This window comes from Hordeum vulgare, chromosome 3H (assembly GCF_904849725.1).
Source record: "Hordeum vulgare subsp. vulgare chromosome 3H, MorexV3_pseudomolecules_assembly, whole genome shotgun sequence".
NCBI classification, from domain to species: domain Eukaryota; kingdom Viridiplantae; phylum Streptophyta; class Magnoliopsida; order Poales; family Poaceae; genus Hordeum; species Hordeum vulgare.
This window is the reverse complement of record NC_058520.1, coordinates 602609993-602630832: the sequence shown is the minus strand read 5'-3', so window position 1 is coordinate 602630832 and position 20840 is coordinate 602609993. Positions and strand designations below refer to the sequence as shown.

The window sequence follows — 20840 nt, the reverse complement described above, 5'->3', positions numbered from 1 at the left end:
TGAAACTTGCGCACGCATAACTCATCAATTACACTTAACCTCGAGTAAGCGAAACAGAATGTGCAGAAGATAACTAGTAACACTCACGCGAAATTGTAAGGAAATAGTATTTCTCTTTTGTCATGTTGTCGAAGTAACGCAGTTAGCAAGTTGTTCTCTTTATCCATGGGATTCTTACATATGTTATGTGCATTTACGGTATCTGGGTTAATGAACCCAATGTCATATATTTTTCCTCTTTTACATTCAAGGATCTTCAATCTGCATAATATAGAGAGGACAATTACACATGCAATAATGAAGGAGCTGAGTTAGAGACTTAATTACAGAAATAATACTTAGAGAAAATAGGAAGTGACAATGGTTTTGTCAAGGGCGTCTTGATTGTATAACTGAAATAATTCGTCAAATTCAACAAACAACGACCCGTTTTCATTGTATAAGTGCTCACCTTTAAATCCAACATAGATACCGTTGGTCCCATCATTGCAGGCATTCAAGTACCAATCATGCAGTCTTTGCATCATCGTTGATACTTTCGTCAACTGTTCAGGTTTGACGAGAGGCTTCTCGTGCTACTATCTAAGGGCTACTATTGGGGCAGTTTCGCAGTGTACATCATCGCTTACAAAATCAGCAAGAGTTAAACCAGGATAATTAACGATCACTACCCCCGGATCAACATTAGCGACATCGGTAAACACCTTGACCGGGGGGGGGCATGATTGCTTCTCCTGTTCGCTGTGCTGGGGAATTGTTTTCCCACTTCTCGAGTAACATATGCCTTTCGAATAGTTCGCTCATACTGTGATGGCAGTGGATGCGGTACCGATGGTGGTCGCTCAAGAGAATCCAGAGAGCGCTTCGCTTTTACCGGATCAACTTTCTCCTTTGGAGGTGGGCGTTTCGGTGCAAAATGGGCCTTATTAAAGGCAACCACGATTTTCGCGTTTTTCTCGACAATCCTCTCATATGGTAACTTTGCAAGAGCCTTGAGGCTTGGACCATATTTGAATTTCTTCCTGCCTCCTGTACTGCTAGCCACCAGAGCGGCGGCGTCTCTCTTTCACCGTTGCTGACGCGCTGAAGGAGGCAGAGGAGGAGGAGGCGGAGTGTGCTCACGCGTTGGAGGAGGCAGAGGAGGAGGAGGAGGCAGAGTGCTCTCACGCGCCGGAGGAGGCGGCGGAGTCTGCTAAGGCTTCTAGTGTGGAAGCTTGATGTACTCCTTTCTCCATAGACATGTAGACCTTAAAGCATTTTCCAGATGAATCTTCCCTTCACCTGTAGGGTAGTCAAGCTCCAGCTCCTCAAATCCCTCCGTTATTTCATCCACCATCACAATAGCATAGCCATGTGGAATTGGACTGCAATGGAAAGTTCCCTCAGCTCGAGGAGGTATAATAGAGCTGAGCGCCGCCTTCAAGGTCAGGTTCTTGCATTTCCCCATTAGCACACAATGTTCAGCCTCCGTGATACTATCCATGGGGTAGCGAGGAGCCGTGAAGTCAGGTTGAACGAGCTCCGTGGTAGCCATGCCGCTTCTCAGTTGAGATGTTGGGGTAGCTTCTGTGGCAGCGTCTAAGGAAGGATCTTCGTGCCGCTGAGATGATTGTCCGGTAGCTCGCTGGCTCTCAAGTTTCTCTAGCTTCGCTAATCTTGCACTGAGTTTCTGCATTTCGGTTGTTTCTTCTTTTTTCTTTCTCTGTCGGCTTCTATAACCATCGCTGTCGGGAAACCCATGCACCCACGGAATGGAGCCTGATGTGCCTCGTGTTCTTCCAGGGTGTTCAGGATTCCCGAGGGCCTTTTTCAGCTCGTCCTTCTTTCTTTCGGGAATGAACGTCCCTTCATGTGCTGCCTTGATTGCCTCCTCAAGCTTGGTAATGGGTATTGCAAGTTGTTTGTTCATGCAAACACACTTCCCTAATTTTGGGTTCAAACTTCCGCCAACCCCGAAGAACCAAGTCCATGACCAATTTGGCTAGTGCAATGTCGCTGGTTAGACCCCTTTATGAAGCACGTCTTGCGTTGCTTTGTCCCACAAGGGCCGAGCTTTCTTGTAGCCACCTGACCCCGTGGTATGCAGTGACACCGGAGGAATGCCTTGTGTGTATCAAACATTGCAACGTAACTGGGCGACTATAAAGGTGCTCTACAGGTATCTCCGAAGGTGTCCGTTGAGTTAGCATGGATGAAGACTCGGATTTATCACTCCGTGTGACGGAGAGGTATCTCAGGACCCACTCGGTAATACAACATCACAAACAAGCCTTGCAAGCAATATGACTAAATAGTTAGCCACATGATCTTGTATTACGGAACGAGTAAAGAGATTTGCCGGTTACGAGATTGAAATAGTTATTGGGATGCCGACATGTGCTGAACGTGTCGAGCCGTACTTGTGCTGAACGCGGAGGTGCCCTCCGTTCGGTGCTGGATCAGGACGGATTGTGGGACGTCTGCGATTTGGATCACGAAGACGTTCCACTGCATCAACCGCGTTTCTTAACGCTTCCCACTTAGCAATCTACAAGGGTATGTGGATCCGATCTCTCCTCTCGTAGATGATCATCACCATGATATGTCTTTCGTGTGTGCAGGGATTTTTTTTGTTTCCCATGCAACGTTTGCCAACAGGTAGATCGGCAACGACGCTCTTGCTTCTAGGGTTTGGGTGGCCTCGATAGTGGGTCGGGCGAGCGGACCACCTCTCTCTCATGCATGTCCGACGCCCCTCTCATGTCAATGTTATCGGGGACGAGGTAGATCGACAACGATGCTCCTTCTAGGGTTTGGGTGGCCTAGATAGTTGGTCGGGCGAGCGGACCGCCTCTCTCTCATGCATGTCCGACGTCCCCCATCATGTCAAAGTTATCGGGGAGTGGGTAAATTTTATCATATGAACAAAAAACATCGTCAGGGACTCCTCCGGCGATCATCGGCCTGGACTCATGAATTGACCTACGTCTAGCTATATTTTCGAAAGCATTTTCACACACATACGTATTCTCTCAAACTCATACATGCATGCATCCATCTACAAATTAAGAAAAAAATAAAAAATATATACACCAATATTCATCAAGGTTTATCGAACCAATAGGAGTAACAAGAGACCTCCGTCTTTAACGACTGCACATAAAAGAAGCAAACACTCGCACCAAACGCGGGCAAGAGGGTTCTCTATCCCTTATTTGCAAGCAAGTAAAGTGTGTAGATAGAAGTTGCAAATTAAAAAAAGTAAATAAAAGGTAAATAAAGGCAACAAGGAATTATAGTGTTTTTAAAGTTATAACTGGATCGACCGGGGGCATAGTTTTCCCTAATGGCATTTGTCATTTAGTAGGCATATGGTGGGTAAACAAATTACTATTGGTCAACAGATAGAAAAGCGCATAGTTATGTGATATTCACGATAATGATCGTATGTACATAGGCATCACGTCCATAAACAAATAGTCTCACTCCTGCCTGCATCTATTACTATTACTCCAGTTCAAGAGCGCTTTTATGCTTGCCTCTATACGTATTAAGTTCATGACAAATAAAGTAATGCTTGGAGAATGATGACATGACAAAGATAACTTAATCAATATTAATTAACCCCATCATTTTATCCTTGGTGGCCACAATATAAAGATGTATCTTGTCCCCTTCTGTTATTGGGATATAAAAATCCGTCAGATTGAACCCACAATAACGCGCCTCTCTCACTGAAGAAATATCGATCTAGATGACCAAACTATTTTAATAGATCAGACAGATTTACGAAGATGTGATAATCATGCAAATAATAATCATAATTAGAATTCAGAGAAGACTCAAATCTTTATCATGAATAATCTCAACATAAACCCACAATTCATCAGATCCCAACAAAAGGACTACACAATAGGATTACATTGGATTGACCAAAGCGAAGATGAGATGATCATTGTATTAAAGATCATGAGAAGTGATATATCTATCTAGGTACTAGCTACGGACCCATAGGTTTGTGATAAACTACTCACACATCACCATGGAAGCAGCAAGGTTGATGTAGAGGTCCTCAGGGCATAACAGAGACTTGCGGTGGCGGAAAACATGTTTCCCGTGGCTTCCTAGGGTTTTTGAGGTAATTGAAAATTTATAAGATGAAGAGGTATGCGAGGAGACGTAGAGGTGGGCCAACACACAATAGGGTGCACCCAGGTTGGCCGTGCCTTGCCTCGTGCAGCGTTTGATCTCCTCCCGATGCTTCGAGGTCTTCTTTTGGCCCAGAAAAAATCATAAAAGAGTTTCGGGGCAACTGGACTTTTTTTAATACTGTAAGCCTGAAAAGCCAAAAACATGCAGAAAACAACGACTCACATTGGACACTAGGTCAACAGGATAGTGCTCAAAAATAATATTAATTGGTATATAAACATCCAAAAAGCATCCTAGAATGATAATATTATGATATTGAACAATAAAAAATTATAGATACGTTGGAGATTTATCACAATCATGCTTCAGATTGTGCACGTTGTGCGTCCAGCCGAAGCGCAACCATGCAATGTCGGTGAACTCTAAGGAAGGCATGCAAATGGCATCCTATACATGACAATTATTGAATAAAATAGTAACTAGCAATAAGACAATAAGATTGAAAACTACGAACAAAATATCGTAAACCAAATTGTTTGTCTTCTTCATTCGATTGTATGCCAACTCTTGGAAGTTGAAACTTGCACCAAACCAGCAATAAAGAAAACAGAAAGACACATAGAAACACCCTCGTCATACTCAGGTTTTGGAGATCGCAATAGTCATTTGCCACAACAAACGAGAGCTAATAATGTTGAAGAAACATAGGTTAAGACATCATCCAAGGCAACCGAGACTTGTAATCCTTTGCAGGTACCCACTATAAGCGTCGTCGCGTTGAAGATGGCCTTATTTAGAAACTCATTGGGGTATTATGAGATGACATTAAGAAAATTGAGTTCGATGTGGTTTGACCCGCAACTCTACCTTAATACGCTAGCATCATCGAAGAGTGTGTCATGGTGGATCTTGCGGGACTCGGTCAATGATGATCTTTGGCAGATTTTCTTGGATCCAATCTTCTTTTGTATGTTCACATGTTGGATCCTTCCTATTTACACTTCGCTTCATGCAATTATTGTTCTGTTGTGTTTGCTCTATGCCCCGATTGTGTACTACAACAACTTTTCTCTGGCTCCAATAAGGAGGGGTGATGTTGGCACCACACCTTTTGGTCAATCAAGTACGTGTAGTGATCGCTAGATGGTCTATAAATATATTTTTTACTTTGCATGTTCTTTATACTGTCATGGAAAATGATGAATAGATCAAAAGTTTTTCATGAAGAAAGACTATTAACTTAATAATGATAGTCACATGATTCCTCCTATAGATCACTTATTTTCTTTATTTCATCAATAATTCGACTTCAGCACTAGGACAACAAATACAATATTTCTTTGCAAAAAAGACAACTAGTACAACATTTCTATGAAAAAAGACAACTAGTTGTTCGATAGTGTGCAAAATTAACATGTGCCATTTTACAGGTAATTTTCTTTCAATACTCATGTAAAATGATGACTTCATTTTGGGGGGTATGCACCATATGTTTTAAACTAGATGTTGCTCACTAGTGTCAAGATCTACTTGCAAACTTATGCGCATTAAAAAGGATTTTTTGTTGTGAAAACATCATATCTATTATTAAAGTTTTACCGAAAGTACAAAGCATCTCAAACATAATAAAAATAATATTAATATTCTAAGACCACCGAACAACCACCACTGCTGCGAGAACGAGTCATCGATGACAACTGGAAGATCTTCGTGCACGTGCCCCAAGGACCAACGCCGTAGAGACGCACTCGTCCCCATTGAATCCTTTCATATATTTGAAGCACCTCACACCAAATCTCATCACATGACGAGAAATCCTAATCTTACCGCCTCAAGAAGACGATAGAAATTGAAGACAGAGCTCCGTCAACTACGTCCACACAAACGAACTTGAATAGCATTAGAGATTGAAAGACAAACTCCAAGAAGAAGAAGCACCACCATCTACCTCATGCGAGACCTGTTAGGATTGAAAAAACTAATATAAACTACTAATCGGAGCGGAGACATCGAATTCCCCTCCAGTCACTGGTTGCTGGATCGACAGACGGACCGGGGGGAGGGGGGTCTGTGGGCTTGTCACTCGAGGAAGAGTCTGCCCTAGCCACCTAGGGTTAGGGGATAAAAGCCATCCTTAATGATGTGGAAAAAGAAAGATCTTTTCCCAAGGAAACAAATAGTGACAAGAAGAAAATGGAATTATTAGCAAGACGAAAGAACGAGCGATCAATTACACCCTGGAAGACCTCTTGAAATGGAGAAAATGCCCCGGAACGGCAACAGCGCCATCGGCATCCCGCTGTTTACCGTCGCCGATGAGTTGACCGGATGGCAACCTCCTCTATGTCTCCCTCGCCGCGTTGAGCCACTCAGTTGACCCATCGCCTACTCATACGTAAGCCCTGCCTCTGCGCACGCCGAGCGATGAGGAGGGAGACGGTGGCGGCATTCCTGCTGCGAGCACTGCTCGCGGTGGCGGAGGCGAGTGGCGAGGAGGCGTGTGACAAGGGGTGGGAGTGCAGCGGCATTAGGCTTTGCAGCAACGGGACAATCATTGGCACGGACGGAGTCAACATTCATGTATAGGGGGCAAGTTTGTTCATGGAGGGGACAAAGTTTATATGAAGTGAAATTTTTTGACTGCAACAACCAAAATCATAGTAGAAGAATCAATTTGTTAGAGGGTCTAACCGTCGCTCGTCCCCCCTAAATTCGTCCCTCAATTTATCGGCTTCTTTAAGGCCAGCCACTTCGAGGAGCTCTTCCCTAGGCGCAACGACCCCATCGCCCACGCCTCCGGCTTCTGGAACTACCGGGTCTTCATCGCCGCCGCCGCCCTCTTCGAGCCCCGCGGTTTCGGCACCACCGGTGGCAGGGAGGTGGCCGTCAAGGAGGTCGCCGCCTTCCTCGCCCACGTTGGCGTCAGCACCTCGTGTATGCTTCTCTCCTGTCACCTTAATTTGCCTATCAGGGATCTCCTGAATGCTAAGCCGATGTCACCGATGTGGGATCAGTCTACTTGCAGTAAACATACTCTGAAGAACACACCACAGGCAAACATTATATAGATGCTTAGGCTGCAAATAGGATATGCAGAGAAAGTTGAAAAACATAGACAAGCCATCACAAATCATCCCTGGCAAGTAACAGCAGGTTGATGAGTGACACTTTGCTGTGGAGGTGGAATTGTACCAATTTTGCATGACATCAGAATGTTGTTAAAAGATAGTAGAGGCGTAAGCAACATAGGTTGAAACTAAAAATCTGTCTCTAATTATTGCTAAACTGTGATGTGGCATGCTAGTTACTTTCCACTGGAAATACATTTCATCAGAATAGTTCCTTATCCAGTTTGGAACTTAACATGTGCAGTTCTTCATAAGAATATTGGAAGGATTTTGGTAAATTTTAAATCCATCTTGATCTGCAGAGAATATCATCGTTTAAGGTATTGTGATTGTGCTATATGTTCAGTGTGACTGTGACTGTTAAACATACTATTATAAATTTTAAATCCGTTTTGATATTAGCATCCAATAAATATTAAATACTGGAACGGTTATTCCTTCAGGTGGGCGTTTTTTCCAAATCCAATGGCATGGGGTCTATGCTACAAGCGTAAAAAGAACGCATACTAGAACTTTTATTGCGATGACAGCAACGAATTATACCGCTGTGTCGAAGGAGTCGAATACTATGGCCGAGGCGCTCTTCCTGTTTACTGGTCAGGCCAATATATCCATTTCCCTATTGCTGTCAATTATGAATTAACAAGTGATGATTTTGTATCTGTTGTTCACTATCCCCAGGAACTACAACTACGGTATCATCGGTAAGGGTATCAAGCAGGATCTGCTGAGCCACCCAGAGTTGCTGGAACAGAATGCCACCCTAGCATTTGAGGCAGCAATTTGGAGGTGGATGACTCATTGACTCCTGTGAAGTGGAGACAGCCTTTGTTGGCAATTGGAAACCAACCGAGAATGATATTTTGTCCAAGAGATTTCCTGGCTTTGGGACTACAATGAACGTCATGCGTGGTGATCGCATCTGTGGTCGAGGGTTCACTGACGAGATGAATATCACTATATCTCACTACTTATATTATCTTGGCTTGATGGGAGTTAATCATGAGCACTCTGGACGTAGTAGCTTGGATTGTGCCGACCAGGTACTGTTCAATCCGTCGTCAAAGAGTTTCGGCTCATAAACAAGCTGCTTGTCAGTGTGAGATCCATGGATGTCCCCTTTGCATAATTACATTTGAGATTTACCATCTGGCTTCCCTAACTGTAGAAAGCCCGAGTCTGAATCTGCACATTATTCTTTAAGCAACTGGGAATATTATCATTGTGGCCATGCCACCTGTCTGTTGGTATCTGATTTACTTTTCATTCTTAGTGAAGCAGATAATTCACATTTTAAGTCTTTAACACGCGGAAGTTATGTCGTAAGTTCGCTATTTATCTTGTTAGATGAGTTTTATAGTTCATAGCACGTTGCCTTGCCCCCTTTTTTTTACAGCACATTCATCGCCTTGCCATTTTCCTGACTATGTTGTACAACTTTCTGAATATTCTGTGTGTTTTCTGAATTCTGTCAATGCTCAGCTCTGGAAGGCTAAGAGCATAAATGGGTATATATGATTGACCGGCTCATCCTGGTGCCTTTTGCACCGCCAGCAAGACCTGTAAATCAGTGCACCATTTTTGCGAGGTGGTTCCTTCCAGCTGAAACCGAATGCCCGTCTTGGTCGATCGTAGCTCTGTTTTTTTGCCATAGCCAACTGCTTGGATTGCTATTCTGGGCTCTAACTTTGAGCTGTAGTTTTGAGCTTTTGATGATAACTAAGATAACTACGTAGGTATGGTTATTGCTAGTATCTGATATGGTACTTCTCTAAACTTTCCTGTTCTAACGAACTTTGGTGACACGCAGATTGGAATCAGTTCTCATGACATACAAAAAAAAGGAAACAGATCAAATCTTAATGCGAATCTTCACCAATTACGGGGACATACTATATTACTCCTATATGGTAAGATAATGATCGATACAATAAGCGCCTCTTCCTTTCCTCGTGTAAAAGTTAAGGCAGTACTAAAGCACGAAGGAACGCCGAAGGAAGCCCTCGATTTCTGTTCATCTACGCCGTGCGAGACCTCGACACGGAGCCATTCGCTTCTTCCTCCTCCTGCGGTCCTTCACCGAGGAGACCAATGCCCAGTGCGACAACGGTGGTAGAGCGACCGCGGCTGCCTCTACCACCACGCCGTTGCGCACGAGGCCGGCGTATCCAGTTCTTGGCCAGGATCCGTTGCGACCGGCGTTCTCGCCTTTGAGGAGAAGAAAAGGCATCGTCGAGCCGAGAGGAAGGGAGGAAAGCGAGGCACACCTGTTCGTGTTTGGTCGGCACAAGACGGAGGTTCGCATCCTCAGGGGCCTCGTCCGCCACCTTGAAACCCATGGCTCTCCTCAGCGCCGCTCCGACCTGCGTGTGATGTCATGCATCCACGGACATATTTGTAACAAGGAGTTCACACTAAGAGATATACCTGCTTTCAGTGCGTTGCTGTGTGACACATCGAAGACCTTTGTAAGTACCAGATCTCCGACAAAATTTCGGGTCATTGGCAACCATTGCCCATTGATGAAAATATGAAGGGCAACCCTTATCAGTGGTCAGGGCCACGTGTCCACAGGAACTTTGAGGAGTTCTATGATGTGTACCCTCGTCTTGCTCTGGCTGCCGGCACCGATGGGCAGGACCCTTGAAGAGGGCGTTTGAGTTGATTGATGATGCTAAATCCAGCGAACTGAATGAGAAAGTGAAGAATCCACGGGTTCTAAGATCATTGCAGAGTTGGACCATGCTAGCGTGCGGGGTGAGGTGCTTAGGATGTTTATCAATTTGATAATAAACATGCTCAACATGCGTGACATTTGATGGATTTAAACCAATTTGATAATAAACATGCTAAGCACCTCATCCTATACGCTAGCATGGTCCAGCTCTGCCTTGATCTTCAGAACCCATTGCTTCTTCACTTTCTCCTTCAGGTCGCGGGCTTTAGCATCATCAATCAACTCAATCGCCTTCTTCAGAGGCTCCTGCCCATCGGTTTCGACGGTGGAGCCCACTGTCAGAGCGAGGTGAGGGTACACATCCCGAAGCTCCTTAAAGACCCTGCGGACACGTGGTCGAGGCGCATGATAAGTGTTGCCCTTCATCTTTTCGCCATTGTGCAACGGTGCCGAATCACCCCAAATTTTGTCGAAGATCTCGTACTTCCGAAGGTCCTTGGCATTGCCATGGACCCGCACTCTGGAAGCAGCGGCGGCCCGCATAGAACGGTACTTATCTCTCGATATTGCGAACTCCTTCTTGTCAAGAATGTGTCCCTGGAGGACATCATGCAGTTCGCAGGGACCTCGAGGAGAGCCATGGGTTTTGACGTGGCCGGTGAGGCCCTCGAGGATGAGAACCTCATCTTGTGCCGAGCAAACACGAACATATGCACCTTGCTTTCCTCCTTTCCTCTCGGCTCGGTGACGCATTTTCTTCTCCTCGAAAGTGGCAACGTCTCTCTTGCAGCGGATCCCGGCCAAGAAGCGGACATGTTGGCCTCGAGCGACTCTTCAACGCGGCTGCCTCTGGTACCACTGGAAAGAGAAAAATGTGGTGCATGTGGGTCAGAGTCAATGCTTCTACTTTAAAATCTATCCATGTAGAGTTGGCATCTTATGTCTTCTCCCTTGTTTGAGATTTCTCTACATGCGCTTTCTATTTATCTCTTGAGAGAGTATTACCTTCAGGGCCTGACAAGTGTTTGGTACTTGTTCTGCGTGATGGATTCTTAATTTTATGACTTCACAACTAGAGTCTTAAAAAGAGGACATATGTGGGACCGTATAATATCTGAAAATTATTGTCCTTCAGCGTACAGGTTGCACCTTCCCCTCTACCGAATTTCAAATCTTTTCACGTTCATGCTGATGTGAGTTGAGGTTATTTAGTTCTGGTAGGGACCTGTTAACCGGTACTACAACTACTATTTGCCATTCTTACGAACTTTTTTTTTTCTTTCACAATATTGGTTACTTGCTGAATCATGCGGTTATTCAGGTTATGAAAGGAAAACATTGAGTGGCTGGTGAACATGAAGCAGGTGGGAATTCTCTTATTATTCCAGGTCTCACTATATTGATATTTACACCTAAAATTGCTTCTGAACTGATTCAAGTATAGTTGAAAGTCTCATGTAATGGCAGAACGAGTCAAAAGAGCCACTGCATCTAAAATGCATATGCATTTGTAATGTTCGATAGTTGTTATTTGTAGAGTTAGCTGAACTTAGAAAGTAGTACCTCTATTCACTAATGTAAGACCTTTTGGCAGTTCAAGTTGAACCGCCAAAATGGCTTATATTAATGGACAGAGGGTGTTCACATTCGCAAATGTTTAGCTATCTGCTCAAGAAACATTGTTTCAGCTGCAACTACTCCTCCAACTATATGATTTTTAATCTAGACAGAGGTCACAAGACATATTTTGGTCTTTAAAAAGAGATACATTGTGGTCATACTAATATATTTGCATTGCATCGCATCTACATGTTATGAGCTAACCACGTGGTTTTCTTTTGCCATATAGAATTTACTTTCATACTACTAATGTGTGCTCATCTTATATGAAAATTTTAGCCTCTTATGGTGCCTTATGCCATACTGTGTCCAGTATGGGAAGGTGATAGTTATCATTTTTCCCCATTATATTCTGAGTGTATTGTCCATCTTGCTGATGATATTATATTACCTGCTCTACCGGACATTCTCTCTTAACTCTGAGCTTTCTTTTTTGTATGTGGTGATCACTTATGGATTGACTGAGCCACAAATCCACATCGACTGCATTCTTACCAAGCCAAAACCAATAAAAAACTCATGTCTCTTCCAACAAATAGTTCAGTATAAATAGGTAATAAATTATGATTGTGTGAATCACTAAAACTACCTTCCATTACATTTATCAAGTACCCATCATGAGGATGCATTAAGGCACGGCCATTAAGTTCAAACTCGAATCAACTTCCAAGTCCAGACACAAACAAATCCCAGCTCTCCTCTACCAGCACGTTACTTTCTTACAAAAATTCCCTTCGAGAAATGATGTTACGATCGAGTTTTTGCAAATTTATGTTTCGTTTCTCTTGCATGCTTTGTATATTTACAAATATTATATTATTTACCTGTCAAAGTAGATGGATGGGGCAACGCGCGCCATTAATGACCTGTTTACAATAAGAATGGAGCACAAATAGACAGAATTTTAGGCTTCTTCTATTGCAAGGTGTTTAGGTGAGACTAAGAAAAATGCACGTGCGTTGCAACGGGAGAAAAGAAACATCACAGCTCTAAGAATGATCAAGACCCTTGACTCTGGTTCACAGTCTCTATTTTAACATAGCAAATCAGCAATGTCATCACTTATCCTCCCACCCATCCCCCCTCCTTTATGTATGGTATATGTAATTGCAATGCTTTAAGATCTAAAGTAATGCTCAAAATCCTATTATCCATAATATTATGACGATAGGCATAAGTAATAATTGATTTCATATTTAATAATGTATTGCCTGTGTGTTGCAACGGACGTAAAACCTTACAAAACCTACTTCATGTGTCATTAGATATAATTTTCTTTTATTTTCTTCAGTTCCAATTGATGTGATTTATTTAACAGTCTACATTGATTCCGGGCCTATCAGCATGACAACACTTACGGCGCGACATGAAATCATATAAAGCTTATTCATACAACCTTCCTTAGCTAAAACATAGACAACTTTATTCGCCGAAGTACGCATCCAACAAACCTTGGACTCCGCTAAGTCCTCAAGTTATTTGTCATTACACGCCACTTCTTATATTCAGTTCCAATAAACGTCAGTATAAAATAACTGCTTTGTCAAAAGATTAAGAAAACAGTGAGTATTTTTTTTGAAAATTTGTAAATACATTTTTTAAATGGAACAAGTTTTGAGAATTTTGACCGGTTTTTAAAAAGCATGAATATATATAATTGTGTACTTATTATAAAACTATTTTTACTACATTGAGTTTTTTTAGATATATAAGTTTGTTCTTTGGTTGGAAATCTTTATTCTTGTATTTTTCATTATTAGGGCTTGACCCATATAAAGCACTTGACATAGACACTCTACATACACAGAGAGCACTTCGGTATAAAAATGTAGCAATTGATTAGCAGAAAGAAAAAGCAATTGTGGTACTCCCACCGCCCACTTAATCCATCGTCATTCCCTCCTCCTCATCCATCAGACGTCGCAGTCCATGGAGGAGCTCCGCCCGCACCCGAATCCGTCGTCGGTCGCCTCTAGCCCTCCTCCTGGATCCGCTCCATCCCGACCTCGCTGGCCTCGTTCCCGTCGCTCCGTGCCAGCGCTCCTCCTGGATCCGCTCCATCCCAACCTCGCTGGCCTCGTTCCCCGTCGCTCCGTGCCAGCGCTTCTCCTGGATCCGCTCCATCCCAACCTCGCTGCCAGCGCTCTGTCCTCCTCCGCGCCTGCTTCTCTCCCTCTTCCCTCTAGAGGGATTAAATCCTTTGTTCTTTTCCAATAATATGCTGGTTGGTTTATGATGCGGCAAAATCGTCTGCATTTATAAATTGATTGGATTGGATGCTAAGGGGCGAGGAGGGACTAAATCATAGACACTCGAGATTGAGAAGGTTCCGACAGAGGAGGCACACAGGTCAATCACCGGTTGAATCGTTTTCTCAAATTATCCTCTAAAGAAGGGACTGCGGGTTGATTTCCAAGAAACAGAGGGGTGTTTTGCAAAAACGAAATGTTTTCTCAGAAATTCACTTAAAACGGGACTGCGGGTTGAATACTCAAGAACGCGGGGACTTTTCTACAAAAAATCCATGACGGACTAAGAATACCTATTTCCTTTATTAGTAGGTATAGATGATGATGTGATCTACTATGAAACGATTTATTAGTAGGTATAGATGATGATGTGATCTACTATGAAACGAACGGAATACCAATCACTGTAGAAGGCAGTGTGTATGGGCCAGATGACCTGATTCTAAAAGAATAGTATAAAAGTATTGAATAAGAGAGATTTGAAAAAATGTTGACCGGGTCAATAGCGGGTGACCCAATCTTAATTGGAGACCTTAATTAAATGTGTGCTCTTTGAAAACTAGGGAGTTTAGTATTACAAAGGGTATCTAATTCACCAAAACGAATACACTAAACTGCCCCTGATCAGGTGTTGTGGTGTAGTGCAAGGCAATCAAGGTGGAGGTCATCCTTGATGCCCAGGGGCTGTGGGGCATGGTGGAGGCCATCCTTGATGTTCAGGAGCTGTGGGGCATGGTGGCGCCAACACCTGGAGCGGAAGTGGACGGTGGGAGGTACAAAACGGCGCGGGTCATGCTCCCGACGACGCTGGGAGTAGACCTGCTGATGCAGCTGGCGCCAAAACTCACCGCAAGAGAGGTGTGGGACTCCCTTAAGGTGCGTTTCGTCGGCGCTGATCGTGTGAAGGCCGCACAGTTGGCGACGTTGCGCTGCGAGTTCGACCGCCCACGGATGGTCGACGATGATGATCTGGACGCGTACGCCTGAAGGTCTATGGCATGGCGACAAGGTACGCGGGGCTTTGGGCGATCCTCGACGAGTTGATGGTTAGGAAGCTGCTCGATAAGGTACCAAACTGCATGTATAGAGAAGTTCTGCGATGTTGACGCCATGCCATTCGAGGAGGAGCTGAGGCTCAAGGCCTTCGACGAGCTCACACGGCGACGCGGTCAGGGAGGCAGGCGAGCGGAGGAGCATCTGATGCTCACGGCGGGGCAGAGGCAGGCACGACAACGACAGCATCGCGGCGGCTTCAACCAGGACAACGACGGCGGCGGGAGCACTACATCGAGCGGCGGAGGGAAGCGGCGCGGCCGGTGCTATAACTGTGGGGTCCGCGGGCACTTCCGTCGAGATTACCCCAAGCCCAAGAAGTCGGAGTCGGCGGAGCAGGCTCTCCCCGTTGACGGCACCGTCGAGTGCGACTGGCTCCTCTAGGCCGTGGTTTATGGTTTGAAATAACCCGCGGCAGTGGTCACACGTAGGCATGTACGTGCACGTCGGGCGCGCCGGACGTGAACCAACGTTTGTGTGTGAGCCAACGTGTGTGTGTAGGTGCTGGAGGTAGTTGGCGCAAGCTGCAGACCAGAAACCGCGTCGGGCACTAGAGCAGGTCGTGTGGGAGTGTGCGCACGCTCCAGGTGCATGATCGTGGAGCGCGGGACGTGTGTGTGTGTGGGGTGGGGGGGGGGGGGGTGCGAGTGTGGGAGCGCTTAGTGCGCGATGCAGCGTGTCAGAGCGCGCGACCATATAAGCAGCTCCGCCTACAGCTTGTAACCGTGGGGTGTTTGACTGTGTGCTCAAAGAAATTCAGAGAAGGCCGTCGTGGCGGCAGGGTGTTTGTGCGCCCGCAAATTCTTTGTGTCCCCCCACTTTCCTGTTCTTTCTTGTCTCCGATGATTGCCGTGGTGTGGTGGTTCCATTTTTGCAACAACAGGATGCACATCCTGCGTGCAGAGCGGACGGAGGTGACAGAAGAGGGGGCGAATGCGACTGTAGACATCGGCAATTCCGCGGCAGCTGCGCCCCGTAGTCCATCGATGTGTGGTGTTGTCGACAAAACGGACTACAAAGAGGAATAGTAGCACATGGTACTCCACCATGGCTTGGGTCATAGTAAGGCCACTCCTCCTCTTCCACTCGTGCAGCTTGATCACATTTTAGGATTCATGGCCGGCGAGCTTGCCGGACATGGGGAAAGCAAGACGTGGGACATGGACTCCACCTCCGACCTGCGATCATTTTAGATTAAGTTAGAAAAGTCTCTGATTTTGCATACTTGAAATATGCAAAAAAATGTAATGAATCTGGTCGGATTAAATCAAAACCATTTGGTTTGCTTGAAATTCATTTGATTTACTCAAAATTGTTTTGAGATGTATGCTCATAAGGTTGGAATAAAAGCCAACCGCTGCTGCCATGCCATGGTCACCAATATTCACCATCTGACCGAGACTAGTCGTCCGCAACGTGCTACTCCTATATATAAACCTTGTGTCTCCTACCTGCACGAGCCACACTGCAGGTCTGCAGCTCACGTTCTAGCTGCTACGACCGACGACGTACAATGCCAAAATCCGGCGATGGTGCGGGCAGCCTGGTGCTCCTCCCGAGCGCCGGCATGGGCCACCTGGTCCCCTTCATCCGCCTCGCCGTGGCGCTCTCCTCCCGCCACGGCTGCGACGTCTCCGTGGTGACCGTGCTCCCGACCGTCTCGTCCGCCGAGTCCACGCACATCCACGCCCTCTTCGACCGGGGTCGGGGAAGGGTTTCTGGACCGGGTGCGGGGGCGAGGAGTGGTGTCCAAGGGCTGGGTGGAGCAGTTCTGCGGCGAGGATCAATCGGGCTGGAACTCGGTCACCGAGGCCGCGGCGGCTGGCGTGCCCGTGCTGGCGTGGCCGAGGTTCGGAGACCAGCGGATGAACGCCGGCGTGGTGGCGCGCGCCGGGCTCGGCCACTGGGATGAGCGGTGGAGCTGGGAAGGGGAGGATGGGGTGGTGACCCGCCAAGAGATTTCGGACAAGGTGAAGGCGCTCATGGCAGAGGAGGCCTTCAGGCACAAGGCCACGGCCGTCAAGGACGCTGCGGCCAAGGTAGTCGCCGACGGCGGCACGAGCTACCAGAATATGGCCCAGTTCGTCAAGCGATGCAGGGTCAGCTGCAAGTAAATCTGCCAAGCAAATTTGAAAATTTAACAAATAAATAAAGTTGTATTCTTTTTCTTGAGACGAGAAGCCGATTTAACTTTCTAAAGGGCATTCTATAAAGTCCGAGTTTTGTGGTGGCCTTTATTTTGAATATTTTTATTCCTAATTTTCAGTTTTATTTAAAGAAAATCACATGTATACGAATATGTAACGTGTATGTGTGTAAAATTTCAGGATCAGATATTTTGAATATCGTGAGCAGCATAAAAACAAAATCATGAACTTTGAAGACACAACAGAAAATCACACGTGGCCGATTATCAACGGGTAACGGGCTTAGATGACAGTAAGCTGAGTACGAACTAAACAGCGCATGGCAAAAAAAAAAGACGCTCAACTTGGTGGTGTAGAAAGATATTTTCGGCACAACTTAGCTAACTGTGACTCGAGTAGGGCCATAAAAGGCACTTGGCTTATGTTTCCTCCGCATATAGCCCAAAAAAATGGGAAACACTTTCTATCTATCTATAGTCTCATAGTGGGGCCATCGTCACTCTACTCGGTTATGACCGTCGATTTCATTAGAATCTTGTGGTTGTACGTACCGTTTATTCCGTCGGACAAAGATACTTCCTCCCCAATCACTCGGACGGGGCTTGCCTGCTCCCCTCCTGTGCTCCTCTTCGCTAATTCTCCATCTGACGGTTGGAGCTATTTTCCTTCCCCGCTTGTTTTATCTACCCAAAAAAAAACCAAAGCTTCCGTATTTTCCGTTGCCCCATACGTATGTCCCACAACCATTGGTCCCGGTTTGTGGCCGAAACCGGGACCAAATGGTGTCATTGATTGATTGGAAATTCAAATACATGTGTGGATACATAGACAACACACTGTCCCTAGTGAGCCTCTAGTTGACTAGCTCGTTGATCAAAGATGGTCAAGGTTTTCTGGCCATAGGCAAGTGCTGTCACTTGATAACGGGATCACATTATTAGGAGAATGATATGATGGACAAGACCCAAACTATAAATGTAGCATATGATCGTGTCAGTTTATTGCTACTGTTTTTCTGCATGTCAATGTATCTGTTCATATGACCATGAAATCATGCAACTCCCGGACACCGGAGGAATATCTTATGTGTATCAAACGTCGCAACATTACTGGCTGACTACAAAGGTGCTCTACAGGTATCTCCAAAGGTGTCTGTTGGGTTGGCATTGATCAAGACTGGGATTTGTCACTCTATGTGATGGAGAGGTATCTCGGGGCCCACTCGGTAATACAACATCACAACAAGCCTTGCAAGCAATGTGACTAAGGAGTTAGTTACGGAATCTTGTATTACGGAACGAGTAAAGATACTTGCCGGTAACGAGATTGAACTAGGTATGGAGATACTAGCGATCGAATCTCGGACAAGTAACATATCGAAGGACAAAGGGAACAACATACGTGATTAACTGAATCCTTGACATAGAGGTTAAACCGATAGAGATCTTCGTAGAATATGTATGAGCCAATATGGACATCCAGGTCCTGCTATTGGTTATTGAACGGGGAGTGTCTCAGGTCATGTCTACATAGTTCTCGAACCCGCAGGGTCTACACACTTAAGGTTCGGTGACGTTTCAGTATAATTGAGTTATAGGTGTTGGTAACCGAAAGTTGTTCGGAGTCCCGGATGAGATACCGGACGTCACGAGGAGCTCCGGAATGGTTCGGAGGTAAAGATTGATATATAGGAAGTCCTGTTTTGATCACCGGAAAAGTTTCGGTCTCATTGGTAGTGCACCGGGAGTGCCGGGAGGGTACCGGGGACCATCGGGAGGGGTGTCACGCCCCGAGGGGTCTTATAGGTTGTGGGAGGATACAAATCATCCCCTAGTGGGCTGACATAAGCTCCCACTAAGGCCCATGAGGTTTGAGAGGCAACACCTAAAGGTGAAAAAGGTGGAAAGGGTTTCCATGTGGAAAGGAGGAATCCTACTCCTAGTAGGATTGGAATAGGACTCATCCACCTCCAATTTCGGCCAAACCTCGAGGGTTTGAGGCTGCCTCCTCACCTCCCTCCCTACTATATATACTAGAGGTATTGAGGGTTTTTTTAGACACACAATTTCAGCCACGTGCTACCCTCTCCTCTAGTTTGTAGTTCTTCCTCTAGATCGGATTTCTGCGGTGCCTAGGCGAAGCCCTGCAGGAATAGATCACCACCATCACCGGCGCGCCGCCACGTTGCCGGAGAACTCATCTACTTCCCCGTCTCTCTTGCTGGATCGAGAAGGCGGGTTCGTCATCGAACTGTACGTGTGCTGAACGCGGAGGTGCCGTCTGTTCGGCACTAGATCGGGATGGATCGTGATGGGATCGCGGGACGGATCGTGATGAGATCGCAGGACGGGCTGCGATTTGAATCGCGAAGATGTTCCACTACATCAACCGCGTTATATACGCTTCCACTTAACGATCTACAAGGGTATGTAGATTCGCTCTTCCCTCTCGTAGATGATCATCACCATGGATAGGTATTGTGTGTGCGTAGAATTCTTTTTGTTTTTCATGCTACGTTCCGCTCCATGTTGACCAAATCTAAGATGCCCCTTGGGCATGATATACATCTACAAAAAATTCATGGTTTACAGGAACATTGCACTCCCCAAAAGAAGGAAAAAAAGAAGACTAATATAGTTTTCAATTTCATTTCATTTTTGTTTGTTCAGTTCTCTATTTATTGTAGTGGCTTTTGTTTTGCTCGATGTTACAGATCTAAGATGCCCTTTGGCTGCTTTTATTAAAAAAAACAAGCATGGTATACATGTCAAAAATGCTGCATGATATACGTTTACAAAAAATGCATGGTTTAAAGGAACATTGCACTTCCCAAACATTTCTTTACTGGCATTAATGTTCGTAATTTATTTTTTAAATAAAATACTTCATCCAAAAATACAAGAAAAAAACTACTGATGAAAACAGGACACAAGATAATTACACAAAGGTAAACGCTTCCATCCGGCGCGCCGCCGAATCCGGGCGCCTCGCTGGTAGGTTTGCAACATTTTTCCGCTCAGATTTGCTGCAATCATGTATAAGTTTGATGCAAATGTTTGTTATTTTGCTACATTTTGTTCATTTAAAAAAGTTACATCCATGCTTGGTTGTAACTCGAGTTCGTTAAATTTTTGCTACAACAGGTGTTTTGACTTTTGCTACAATCGTGTTATCTTTTGCTACAACCGGCATCATTTTTTGCTGCAACTGTTCACTAAAAAAGTTGCATACACGTTCACGTAGATATTTGCTACAACCGACGTTTGACTTTTGCTACCACGCATCACCAGCTTTGTTTTTTTGCTACGATCACGTAGATATATTTTTTGCTATAATTATTTTTTTGTTGCCACCGTTGACGAAAATTATTGCATCGTGAACGAAATTTGTTGCATCGAGAAAAATTAGTGCATGGAGATCTAACGACGCGGCCCGCCTACAGCTGACGCATCGGGTGGCCCGCGCGCGGCCGGCCGAATCCGGCACATAGCATCGCCCTTAGGCAAATGTTTATAACCACGACCTAAATTAAGCATCTCATTACTGGAGTTCCAAAAATACGAGGCTATCAATCAGTGCGTTGAATACATTCTTCTCATCTACATATACCGACGCCCAACGACATCCCGATAAATATATTTCATTACCTACATACCAAGCCTACACAGATCCATAATAACCAAACCTATAGCGCCGCGCCAAGCACCGGCAATGCCTCTCCGGCGACTGTGCCTTTTCAGCCTATTCATGGGCCTCCTCCTGGTAGTCGCCTTCGCCGGCGGACGAGGCCCCCCACCGCAAGCGGCCGACGGTGGCTGCTACAAGACCGTGACCG

The 20840-nt window shown here is 45.4% G+C and overlaps 1 pseudogene; it reads left to right on the top strand.

Moving 5' to 3' along the window:
- Positions 1–6555: 6555 nt before the first annotated feature.
- On the top strand, positions 6556–14792 carry LOC123442211 (annotated as a pseudogene).
- The last annotated feature ends 6048 nt before the right edge of the window (positions 14793–20840 follow it).